General features: G+C 40.9%; 1 long non-coding RNA gene across 1 annotated transcript; it reads left to right on the forward strand.

The window, feature by feature from the left end:
* The first annotated feature begins 539 nt into the window (after positions 1–539).
* Positions 540–10906, forward strand: LOC120860776. The gene is made up of 2 exons (XR_005720431.1): positions 540–704; positions 9121–10906. It is a non-coding gene; the product is annotated as an uncharacterized LOC120860776 (long non-coding RNA).
* Positions 10907–13243: the final 2337 nt, after the last annotated feature.

Below are 13243 nucleotides of genomic sequence, written 5' to 3' on the forward strand. Positions count from 1 at the left end.
GGAGTTTCAGCTTCAGCATTAGTCCTTCCAGTAGGGGCTGACATAATCCAGGACCCTAAAGAAATTCCAGAAGCATTTACTTTTTTCCCCCAAAATATTGCTCAGATTCTCAAATCAACTTGACAATTAATTTGTTGTCAGGACACTGCCATGTGGTTTGCATGCTATCAACCTACTTTTTAGATAAATGCAGTCTGATTTTCTTGAATCAAGACATTTCCCAACTCTGTGTATCTGTATAAATAGTCCTCAAAGGTCAGAGTCTGAGAGCTAAAAGCACTAACTAATGATAGCAACCCCAAAGGCCCTGGGCAGAATATACAATGCTACAGACTGTTCAGTTCCAGTTACTATATTCTAAACTTTTCATTTTCTTCCTTTTCTATAACCATATAATGATGAAAGGTCAGGCTGCGCCTTTGTATCCCTAGTAAAACAGTGTAATCAAACCATTTAAATATCAGTCCTACCACCCAAATTCTCCCTGACCTGCCCCTTTTTGAAATATTGTCTGAGTTATGTTACTGGGGGATATTGTGTGCTAATGGGTTTCTTTCTGCTGTTAATAGGTTTTGGATTCAGGGACATGGAAAGAATATAGTTGGCCACGTTATTTGCTACAAAATAGAAACAGCCTATTTTACAAGATGGTGCAACAACTGGGCGAGGCGGAGGCTGCTGTCCTCACCAAAAGGGCAAAATAGGTGAGCCTGCTGCAGGAAGCTGTAACTAAAATTCGCCTCCAGGATTCATTCTTCACAGGATCTCCACCAAGAGTCTGGGAACAAGCACTCTGTGCTCTTTTCAATTAGAAGCCACCAGAGAGGAAGCTTCGTGACTGGGTCTTAACAACATGTGGCAGGTTGAAGGCAGGTCTGCTGAGAATCTGCAGCGGTGCTGGGAGTGGGGTCAGGATGTGTGCACCCTTCTGTGTTCACACACCTGTGTCTGAGACAGATATTGGATTCGACTTTCCACGTGTTCGGACTCTGAGTTGAGATTCTCATGGAGCACTGAACACCCTCATTTTTCAGACCTTTAAAATTCATTCTGATTGGTGCTCAGCACATTTGTGAATCAGGTTCTGTCAATGAATATCCAGGAAATTTGAGAGTTTAAGGGGAAAAAACTTGGAATATTTTGATTCTAGGAAGATCTTCTAGAGAAAGGTATAGGTCTCTTCTGTTTCCTAACCTGTAAAGAAAACTCTTACCTGATATTATCACTTTCTTCCTAATTCTTTGTTGTTTAGAATTAGGTCAATTTGCTCCCCCTCCATGCTTCCTCTACTTTCTAGAAGATGAAATTGTCATCAGGACAAATCAAGATATCACAACACCTTCACACTGTAGTCTGAATGGTGCCTGAAGGTTACAGAGCACTTTCACAGAGCTGAGTTGTGTGAGGCACTAAGCACTGTGTGTGGTGGGAGGAAGGGGCTCAATGAGTAACATTCTGGTCCGTGGTATCTTCCTAACAGAGGTGTAGTGGTGACCAAGATATGGTTTAAGAGGCTTAGCCACTGAAATGCAGCCATCTGTAATTCTTTCTGGAACCAGGGGGGAGTAGGATTTGAGATGATGAGAAGATAGAGCGAGGGAGGGAAGGCCTGGTGTTCTTACCACTTAATGTGTGTGGCTCAGCGTGGGATGTGGTTTCCCCATCAAAAATTTATCTCTGGATGTTAAATTATGGATATATTTTCCATTTTTCATACTTTTGTGCCTTTCCCAGATTTTCACTTGTAAATAGAATGAGTATTTGTGTTATATTTAAAATGTCTTAAAGAAAACATGTCCCAGTATCTTAAGTACTTGTATATGAAAGATTTATCTAAAATGTGGCCTGAGTTCCTCACTGTCTCCTCTCAGTCCTCTGTAAAAATGAGGAAATGCAGAGCAGGGCCTTCCGCTGCTCATCAGGTAGGAGACTTCCTGGGTCCCAGAGCTGGCTGAAGAGCTGGCAGAGTTAGAGTTCATGCTTAAGTTTAGGGAGAAGGAAGTCTGTGTTCTGAACTTTTCATGAGTACTCACATTGTGTGCAAATGTTGAGAAGCTGAACAAGGGTATTTTTTTTATGGCTGAAATTCACAGAAGGCTTTTTATCCACTAGAGTGTCTTCCACTCTATCTGCTCAGACTATCCATCCTGAGACCTAGAGAGCCAGAAATCTCCCAAAACCTTTTGCTCTTTTGACCTTAGGTATTTCACATCAAAAAGAGGTGTTCCCACCTGTATGTCAAAGTATTCATTTTAAAACTATATCATCATGACATTGAATAATGAGAAATAGAACACAGAATTTTAGATTGGTCCAGATAATAAGATAATAGGATTCAACCCTCTCTTTGTACAGATGAGGAAACTAAGGAGCTTTAGAAGGAGGGTGGCCCTATGTATATAACTGGTGTTAAGCTAGTCTGCAGCAAATGCAGAATTATAAATTTGGTCTTTTAGTAAATATTTTAAATCAAGTGTAACATACATACTGAAGCAGACATAGGTCATAGAATTAGAAATCTTGTGATTCCAGGTCTGGTAATTCTGCACCTACTGTAACAATATTAATGGTAAGTTACATTTGTGTAGTTCTTTATAATTTGTTTTATACAATTCTCACATGTATGATTTCACATAATCTCATGGTGGTCCATTTTTATCCCATGTCATGGATGACGAGAGTGTGTACAGGGCTCACCCAAGGTCACAGAGCTGGTCCAGGGAGCACAGAGGGGGAATTGCTGGGAAGGCTGGGTGCTGTCCTAGGTACTGTGTTCTGTGTCGAGTCTGGGAACACTGCTCCTGTCACCTGGTTGCCAAGGCAGGGCCAGTCACCAAAGTTCACAGGGTGACAGAACCTCACTCATGGATTTCAGTCCTGCCACTGGCTCAGGTCCCTCTACAGAAAGAAATACATTTCTTAATTCTTATCCCATATTGACATTACTTCTGCATACTCTGCATCCTCTTAGGAGGATAAACTTTCAGATTATCGGTTTTTTGAATGTGCAAGCATAAGATATCAATGTATTATTCAAAGCTATAACACCGGGAGGGTTAACCTAAGTCACAAGGTTCTCACTCTAATAGAACAGAATTCATTCATCTGAAAAGAAATCCCAATATCTGGGAGAAGGTGCTTCCACATCACATTTTGTTGAACTCCTAGCTCAGGTGAGCTGACACTGTCTGATTTACCCTTTTGGATAATCCTTGAAATAGTAGAGAAAGTCCCTTTTAGATACATAAAGCTAAAGGGGGCAGTAGTGTGCTGGGCTGCCATACAAAGACCAAAGAGTAGGTGACTTAAACAGCAGAAACTTATATCCTCACAGCCCTGGAGGTTGGAAGTCTGAGGTCAAGGTGTCAGCAGGGTTGCTTTCCTCTGGGGTCTCGATCCTTGCCTTGTAGACTCCATCTTCCCTCTGTGTCTCACACGCTCTTCCCTCTGTGTGAGCCTGTGTCCTGGTCTCTTTATATGAGAACTCCAGTCTGTTAGATTAGGACCCACCTGTATGATTTCATTTTAACTTTATTGTCTCTTTAAAGACACTGTCTCCAAATACAGTCACATTCTGTGGTACTGGAGGGGTTAGGACTTCAACATGTAAAATTGGAGGAAGGCCAGGGGTCTCCAAACGGAGGGAGTAGGCTGCAAGTGTCAGACATTTTTTATCTCTCTCTTAAGCTGCAGGAAGAATCAAACTGCTAGTGTTATATGTTTTCCCCTTCTCTATACAAATTTATATCTGCCAGAAAAGAAATGCAAAAACATAAAATGGTTGTCTGAGGAGGCCTTACAAATAGCTGACAAAAGAAGAGAAGCTAAAGGCAAAAGAGAAAAGGAAAGATATACCCATTTGAATGCAGAGTTCAAAAGAATAGCAAGGAGAGATAAAGCCTTTTTCAGTGATCAATGCAAAGAAATAGAGGAAAACAATAGAATAGGAAAGACTAGAGATCTCTTTGAGAAAATTAGAAATACCAAGGGAACATTTCATGCAAAGATGAGCTCAATAAAGGACAGAAATGTTATGGACCTAACAGAAGCAGAAGATATTAAGAAGAGTTGGCAAGAATACACCGAAGAACTATGCAAAAAAAGATATTCATGACACAGATAATCATGATGGTGGGATCACTCACTTAGAGTCAGGTATCCTAGAATGCAAAGTCAAGTGGGGCTTAGGAAACATCACCAAGAACTAAGCTAGTGGAGGTGATGAAATTCCAGTTGAGCTAATTAAAATCCTAAAGGATGATCCTGTGAAAGTGCTACACTCTATATACCAGCAAATTTGGAAAACTCAACAGTGGCCACAGGACTGGAAAAGATCAGTTTTCATTCCAATCCCAAAGAAAGACAATAGCAAAGAATGCTTGAACTACTGCACAATTGCACTCATCTCACATGCTAGTAAAGTAATGCTCAAAATTCTCCAAGCCAGGTTTCAACAGGATGTGAACCATAAATTCCCAGATGTTTAAGCAGCTGGATATAGAAAAGGCAGAGGAACCAGAGATCAAATTGCCAACAGCTGCTGAATCATCAAAAAAGCAAGAGAGTTCCACAAAATCATCTACTTCTGTTTTATAGACTATGCCAAAGCCTTTGATTCTGTGGATCACAACAAACTGTGCAAAATCCTTCAAGTGATGGGAATACCATACCACCTGATCAGCTCCCTGAGAAATCTATATGCAGGTCAGGAAGCAACAGTAAAAACTGGACATGGAACAACAAGCTGGTTCCAAATTGGGAAAGGAGTACATCAAGGCTGTATATTATCACTCTGCTTGTTTAACTTATATGCAGAGTACATCATGAGAAATACTGGACTGGATAAAGTACAAGCTGGAATCAAGATTGCTGGGAGAAATATCAATAACCTCAGATATGCAGATGACACCGCCCTTATGGCAGAAAGTAGAGCAGAATTAAAGAGCCTCTTGATGAGGAGAGAGGAGAGCCAAAAAGTTGACTTAAAGCTCAACATTGAGAAAACTAAGATCATGGCATCTGGTCTCATCACTTCATGGCAAATAGATGGGGAAACAATGGAACCAATGACAAGCTTTGGTTTCAGGGGCTCCAAAATCACTGCAGATGGTGACTGCAGCCATCAAATTAAAAGACGCTTGCTCCTTGGAGCTTCCCTGGTGGATCAGAGGTTAAAGCATCTGCTTGCAATATGGGAGACCTGGGTTCGATCCCTGGGTCAGGAAGATCCCCTGGAGAAGGAAATGGCAACCCACTCCAGTATTCTTGCCATGGATGAAGGAGCCTGGTGGGCTAGAATCCACGGGGTCGCAAAGAGTCAGACACGACTAAGTGACTTCACTTTCACTTTCTTTGCTCCTTGGAAGAAAAGTTATGACCAACCTAGACATCATATTAAAACGCAGCGACATTACTTTAACAACAAAGGTCCATCTAGTCAAAGCTATGGTTTTTCCAGTAGTCATGTATGGATGAGAGAGATGGACAATAAAGAAAGCTGAGTGCAGAAGAATTGATGCTTTTGAACTGTGGTGTTGGAGAAGACTCTTGAGAGTCCCTTGGACTGCAAGGAGATCCAACCAGTCCATCCTAAAGGAAATCAGTCCTGAATATTCATTGGAAGGACTAATGCTGAAGGTGAAACTCCAATATTTTGGCCTCCTGATGTGAAGAACTGAGCCATTTGAAAAGGCCCTGATGCTGGGAATGATTGAACACTGGAGAAGGGGATGACAGAGGATGAGATGGTTGGATGGCACTAGCAACTCAATGGGCATGAGTTTGAGTAAGCTCTAGGAGTTGGTGGACAGGGAAGCCTGGCATGCTGCAGTCCATAGGACACAAAGTGTAGGATAGGACAGAGCAACTGAACTGAAATGATACAAATTTAAAAGATTTCCTTTAAAACTCTGTGTTGCCATAGGATACCTGGTTCCACCTGAACTTTTCTCAAACCTTGAGCTAACCAATGCATTTTTCTTATGGAACGGTTTTTCTTAAGCTATGTTAATGAACTATGTATTTATCCTAGATTCTGTCTTCAAGGCAGTTCCCCCTAAGATTCAGAATGGACTTGAGAAACCAGAATGTTTACTCATTCAAATGTTCTCTTAAGTTATGTCAGCGAGACTGTATTTGCTTAGAAACGTGCCTTTCTTCAAGATTCATGTCAATCATTTTATGGCCAGGGACAACTCATCCTGTGCCAATGTTGTCTCAAAATGCAAGTTGTTTGTGAGGGGCCTGGTGCCATTCTCTGAGTTTTAAGACATTTCCTTTCTCTAATTAGCAGACTGCTAGTAGCTATGTGGATCTTCCCTGTAGCTCAGACAGTAAAGAATCTGCCTGCAATGCAGGAGACCTGGGTTAGATCCCTGGGTCAGAAAGATCCTCTGGAGAAGGGAATGACCATCTACTCCAGTACTCTTGCCTGGAGAATCCCATGGAAAGAAGAGCCTGGCAAGCCACAGTCCATGTGGTTGCAAAGAGCTGGACACGAATGAGCGACTAACACTACTACACTACTCCACTACTAACACTACTACATATAACATCCACCTAAAGACTAGCAGGGGCACTCTTCCAGCCCCCTTCTGATGTCTATATCAGAAGCTTTCTCTATCTCTTTTATACTTTAATAAAACTTTATTACACAAAAGCTCTGAATGACCAGGCTTCATCACTGGCCCCAAATTGAATTCTTCTCCTCTGGAAGCCAAGAATCATGGCATCTTTTGTGTTCAGCAACAGCCTTTCAGAAGGGACACAGTTCAGCTCCAAGAATAAATGCCTGTCATCCACTGTGTTCTGTGATGAAGCAGAACAGGTTGAGGTTTTTGAAGTTTCTTTGTTTCCAGTGTGTAACAGAGGTGGCATTTTGTCTATTCATGAAATCACCTAATACAGCCCAGCAGTTATAAAATTCTCATATCCTAGCTCTAGGAGCCTGGTCCATTTGGATAGATGGAGGAGGCACTTAGCATCCACGTGGCCTGTGTCCCCCAAGGTGTCTGAGCCTCAGGTCCTCACCTGTGTGTAGAGCAGGATTAGAGCCCTGCTGGCTTCTTCACACTTATCACAGGGATCAGATGAGAGAGCAGATGCTTAAGTGCTATGAGGATATAGAGCATTTAATGGTATAAAAGTGGGATCATTTTATAAAAGGCTGTAGGTAGAAACCTTGCCTCCCAATAATAAAGCAAATATACCCATAGTTCTTCTAGGTCACTTTAGAGACCCTAATCAGGTGCCTCCAGTTGCTGAAGATCCTTTGCATATCCAGTTCAGGTATTTCAGACCATGAAGGAAAGTCCTTTTCAGTTAAAAGTTGCTAGAAATAATATTTTCTTTATAAAAAATTGTATTGAGGAGGGTTATGGAGAAAGGAACCAGATGATTTTGGAAAGAATATTAAGGAGTAGAAAATGAAATGAATTTTCTTTGGTTCCTTTAACTGTTTTTAGTTTCACCAAAAAAGTACATAAGCATATAATCACCAAATATGTCTAGCTTAATAAAATGGAGGAGGGTGATGATATGCAATTAACTACGCCCCCACTCCCACCAAAGGCTTTATTTTTAAGTGCTTCCATTACAATGGAAATAGTTCAGATTTCAGCCAGTGGGCCCAAGCATTCTTGGAGGGTTTATCTTTCTCCTTATGTGACATTTAAATATATAGCATTTCATGTGCAGAGCTGTTTGGGGGTAGCAGGTTATGTTAGCAACAAGAGAGTAAGAAAGTGCACTTACTGTGAAGGTAGCTGTCCTAGTGCTTTTCTGTTTTGTGTGTGAAGTTCATTCTCTCTCATGATAACTCTGTTTACAGCAGCCACAAATGCATTTGCAGTCAGGTTTTATAAAAGAGATCTGGGATCATATGTCTAAGCAACCCAGTTTGTGACACGAGTCAGCCTCTGATAGACGATACATTTTCTGTTTTAAAGACTCAAATGAAACTTTTCACATTCTTCTTTGAGGATAAAGAGTTACACTTGAAGTCCTTTTTTGCCCAAACACATTCAGAGATGAGGCTTCACAAGCCCTGACATTATTTTATCTTGTTATGTGCATCTGTAAGGAACCAAGATACAACACAGCTACTAAAAACTGATGATTGTGGAACCTAACAGCACTTCCTTTCCTTTGTGTTCTGATTATACACTGAGAAAACGTGTATCTCTTCCAGTTCAGCTAGAATTTGGTAGAATTCAAGAGCTCAAAGGTCTGGCAGAGATCTGTCTTATTATTGGGTATCATCTTACATTTTAGAGAAATCTCTTGGTTGAGTCATTGTTAAAGCATTTTACTTTCTTTTCATTCTTGGGACCCACTATCCACAGGTCACATTTCTATAGGCCCTATAGCTGCTTTGCTGCACAAATTAAACACCAGGATATTTCATATGTATATGCCAGTCCAACGGAGGAGGTAATGGCAGCCCACTCCAGCACTCTTTCCTGGAAAAGCCCATGGACAGAGGAGCCTGGTAGGCTGCAGTCCATGGCGTCTCGAAGAGTTGGACACGACTGAGGGACTTCCATTTCACTTTTCACTTTCATGCATTGGAGAAGGAAATGGCAACACACTCCAGTGTTCTTGCCTGGATGATCCCAGGGATGGAGGAGCCTGGTGGGCTGGCATCTATGGGGTTGCACAGAGTCGGACAGGACTGAAGCATTAACATCCAAATCTGTTGTGTTCCTTTTATGTGTGAAAATGGCAAACCCTGTTCAGATGCTAGATTTCCTATCCTCTTTGTTACCTTGTTTTTAATTTAGCTCAGGGAATAAAATGATTTTGCTTATCAATTTACTGTAGTGATAAAGCATATCTGTGAATCAGAATGACCTGAAATCTAGTAGATCTACAGGTTATTTGGCATTACATCCAGCCCCACTGAGGGTTTTAATGGGGCTGTTTCCTCCATAGAATAAGTACAGCCCTGGTTTTTGTTTTTGTTTTTGTTTTAAATAAATTTATATTAAAAAAACAAACAAAACTGTGCCTCCAATACTAATATGATTGCTTCACATGAAGAAGGAAACCTAGAAATGTGTTGTCTTAGGAGGAGGACTTTAAAACTTTTAAACATGTCGTTTTTGTCTTTTTCTCCCTCAGGTGTACTTCAAAAGGAGACAGCCAGATATTACAGTGACCTTGTGGTTATAAATGTTTCCAGTGGACAGCCCTCAGCCTTCACAACTTTTACATCAACACTGTGATTCTACCATGAGTTTGTGTCTATTCCAAAGGCTTTTTTCCAATAGGTTTTGCACTGCCTAAACTATATTCTACTTGTTTTACACCAGAAACAAATATTTATACATTACAAGATGTTAGTTCTCCAACTTCACTCAATGATTTCAAGCTCTTGAAAAAGGATTTATTATGTTTATTTAAATGTTATATTACTCACTTTCTTATCCAAATCAGAGGTACAGGCCACCAATAAAAGCTGTCTCCCAGGTTTTGTGTCTTGAGAGACTCCAGAGCTAAACTCATTTTCTAAGATATGAGACAAAGTTGTCACAGATGTATTTTTACTGTTCCCAGAATTACCTATTACTTTCCAGTTATATCAGGGGTTCTGTTTACTTGAAGACTGTGTGAAGTTGCTGTTTTGTGTCCACTTCCTTTAACATGACTAGGATCCATTTTTTCACCAAAAGACCACTGGTTAAAATGCTACAGAGAAAACTGATAGGAAAAACATACAATATACTATAGTTTAAGTGATGTCACAGGAGAGAGAGGTGTTCCCTTAAAAAAAATAGATATATGGTTAAATACCGAAGGACAATATCATATGTTCTGAAAGACAAGGAAGAGAAAATATGCTTTGTCAAAATAGGAGCCCTTCTAGGGGATTTGCTAATGAAGGACAGACGTGTGCTAGACTGTCTTCCAGAAAGAGGATTTTATTTTTTTTTAATATTACAAATTGTGGTAAAGTATATATAACATAAAATTTACCGTATAACTGTTTTTAGTCACACAATCCAGTGACATTAATCGCATTCACAGTGTTGTGCAGCTGCACTGTCTGGGGAACTTTTGATAATTATGTGCTTCCTCTTCAGTGTGTTATTTCTGCAGAGTCATTTTGATAAGTTTTATTTTTCTAGGAGGAATCTGTTTCCTGTGAGTTTTGAGCTTGCTTGACATAAATTTATTCACAATATCTTGTATGTTTAATCTCTGCAGCATCTCTAACTGTGTTCTTTTCTCTTTTTAATTTTCTTTTAGCCTTCTTTTTTATGAATAAACTTGCATAACTTTTTCCTGTTTTCAAAGAGTCAACTTTTTGCTTGATTGATGTTCTTTTTTCCCCTAGTTCATCATATCATTCTTTCTTTCCTTCAACTTTTCCTTAACATTGAGGTTTTTCCTCTAAATTCTTAAATTGAAAAGAGATTTGTAATGTCATCATTTTTCTAAAATAAGTATATAAAGCTGACTTTCTCCCTAAGATACACTTTAGCTTCAACCTGCAAGTTTTGGTACTCACCACTGTCAATAGCCATGTATTTTCTAATTCCTAATTTAATTCTTTAACTATATCTTTTACCCATGGGTTGTTCATAAGTATAATGTTTTCTAGATTTCAAATGCTAATGGATTTTTTCTTTTAGATTGAACCATGTAGAACTGCTAACATTCAGTCTTCTTATAAGCTATAAAATGGCACTTTCATATGGTTCAACATATATTTCTCTTTTGCTATTAATATATAACTTAATTTCATTGGTCAGACAACATTAGATTGTGAATTTTAAACCAAAGGTAACTACATTCACACCAAAGTTCCTTGTTTCTACCATTTTGTATTTTATTGGGAGTTTCAAAAATATTAACATTTAATGTTAAAATGTTAAGTGGTACATGTGTAACCAGTAATTTTCAAAATCCTCCCCAAATACTGGAATGTTTTCTGATACGTATTGCAGGCTGGCTCTCTGGGATGCAGACTCAGATGGAGTTTAGTGCTGGGATGTGTATCAGGGTGCCGCTTGGGGTCAACACTGTGGAATCAGGAGGGAAGAAACAGGGTAAGGCAGAGGGAAGGATCAAGCAGGATCACTGGCCAGACAACCTGAGCTGACCCCATGGGAGTCTGGTGTGATGATGGCCCCTCAGGCTTGTCTTGACATATCCAATGACCAGGCATTTATACCTCCACCTGGATGGGTCATTGCACACAGGCTGCCCCCAGAGAGGCTGGTGGTTTAAGGTTGCCCACTGGCAGCACTTCCAGCTGTTGGACAACAAGTCCCTGAAGGGAGGTCAGGACAGCACGTCTCCATGTCCCCCCTTGGCATGTATCACAGCTCCAGAGGATGACTGATGTTTAAGTCAAAATGATGACTCAGTGATTCTCACGAATACCCTTGAGTCTAGAAAACAGAGAAGGTCCATGTAGTAGAGAAATCCTCCTTGTCCAGGGTCAGCCCAGTTGTTGCCTCTTCTAGGAAGTCACATTAAGATCTGTTGTCATCCTACGTGACTCGGATGTGTGTGTTACCCTGAGCCCCTCTCGTGTTAAACTGAACCATGCTTGGTTAGTGTCCTGTGTCACCATCTTGAGAGACTCTATTTTTAAACAAGGGGCCTGTTCTTTCTGTTGTGCATGTGGCCTGCCCTGAGTGTGAGTGTTCACACGTGGTCTGTTTTCTCACTAAACTAAGTGAGAAAAAGACTAGAAACTGCGCCCTGTTCCCTGTTTGGTTCTGGCCTCTAGCAGAGCGTCTGTGCACAGAGGGTGCTCAGGAAATGCTTGTGGAATCAGCAAATGATGACTGAGAGCAAGCCTTCCTTCTCAACTGGATAACTTTGAGATATTAAGAGGTAGCCTGGGATAACAGAAAGCCCTGGTTTTTGAGCCAGTCACACTGGTCTGTCCTTTCTCTACTACTCACTAGCAGTGTGGGTGTGGGCAACCAGTAACCAGCCAAGGTGCCAGGATGTTAGAGTCGCACCGTCCTTGACAAAATAGACTCTGGACAGCCTACAGCCACGCAGTCTTAGTTACATGCTTGGGTAAGCATCTCAACCTCTGAATCTCAGCTTCTTTGTCTGGAAAATGAATACAGTTCGTACTCTTGAACCATTGGTTTGGTTGGGATGATGGGTGGACTAAGAGCATCCAAAGACACAGGGTGGAATCACTGACCTTGGTGATTCTTATCACCAGGAGAAAACAGGATGGGTGTGGATGAAGGAGGCTTGTGGGCTGTGGAAGGTGTACTTGAGGAGGTCCTCATCTGATGGCCTCAACCAGACTGTTCCTCCTCCACGTGTAGTTAAAGTGACACAAGCACATGGGGAGGAGCACCAGCTCTGGAGTCAGCCTTCCAGGGACAAATCCTGGCTCCTCTGGGCACAGACTGGGCTTGGATTCAAGTTCTGCTACCTGGTAAGTGTGGGCTCGTAAGGTTGGGAAGCCCACTGTGCTTCAGGGTCTTCGTCTGAAAGGTGAGGTGGGGATAGTGTGATTCTCAGAGGCTGCTGCAAAGGTTAGTCATGACAGTGACAGTGTGGTCTGTGCACGAGTGCCCGTCCCTGACCTGTCTGTAACCCGGTTAGAAATAAGTACAGGAAACTCAAGAGCTAGAAACTCATAACCCTGTATTGCTGTGATATCCACCCTCAGGATGGGTGGGATCCTGAACTCCCCGGGGACCAGTGTGAGGGTTGCACTTGTGGGGTGGGGGAGGGGCCTGTGGCTGAGCTGCACACTAGCCATGCACAGTGGGTCATTGATGAGGTTGCAATGGGCTGAAATGTAAAATTAAACTGATTTTTAATCCCAGACAGATGAGAAACACTGCTTTTGAACAATGCTGGGTATGTGATTATCTGTCAATCGGTACTATCCTCTCCAGCCCTATCCTCTTTATTAATGGTTACCATCATATTTATCTTAAAATTAGAGCACACAGGCTTTCAAAAGGCCCTACTATATATTATCAATGCTTTTAATAGCATTAAAAAGTTAGAAATAATTAAATTTCTGTTCAAGTTTAAAGGTTTTTTTTAAATCAAGTCTAAAAACAATACTGTGCATATATTTTACCAATTTTATTATTGAAACAACAGCATGGTTCTACTGTTGAAGAAGGTCCCTGGAAGCACAATAGGCCCCTTTAAAACCTTCAGAATTTTTTTAAACACAAGGTTTTAAGTGTAAGCTATTAATTTTCCTTTAAAAACAGAAAGAATGTGGATTAACTGAGCTTTTGTT

The sequence above is a fragment of the Oryx dammah genome, unplaced genomic scaffold (genome assembly GCF_014754425.2).
Source record: "Oryx dammah isolate SB20612 unplaced genomic scaffold, SCBI_Odam_1.1 HiC_scaffold_11199, whole genome shotgun sequence".
NCBI classification, from domain to species: Eukaryota; Metazoa; Chordata; class Mammalia; order Artiodactyla; family Bovidae; genus Oryx; species Oryx dammah.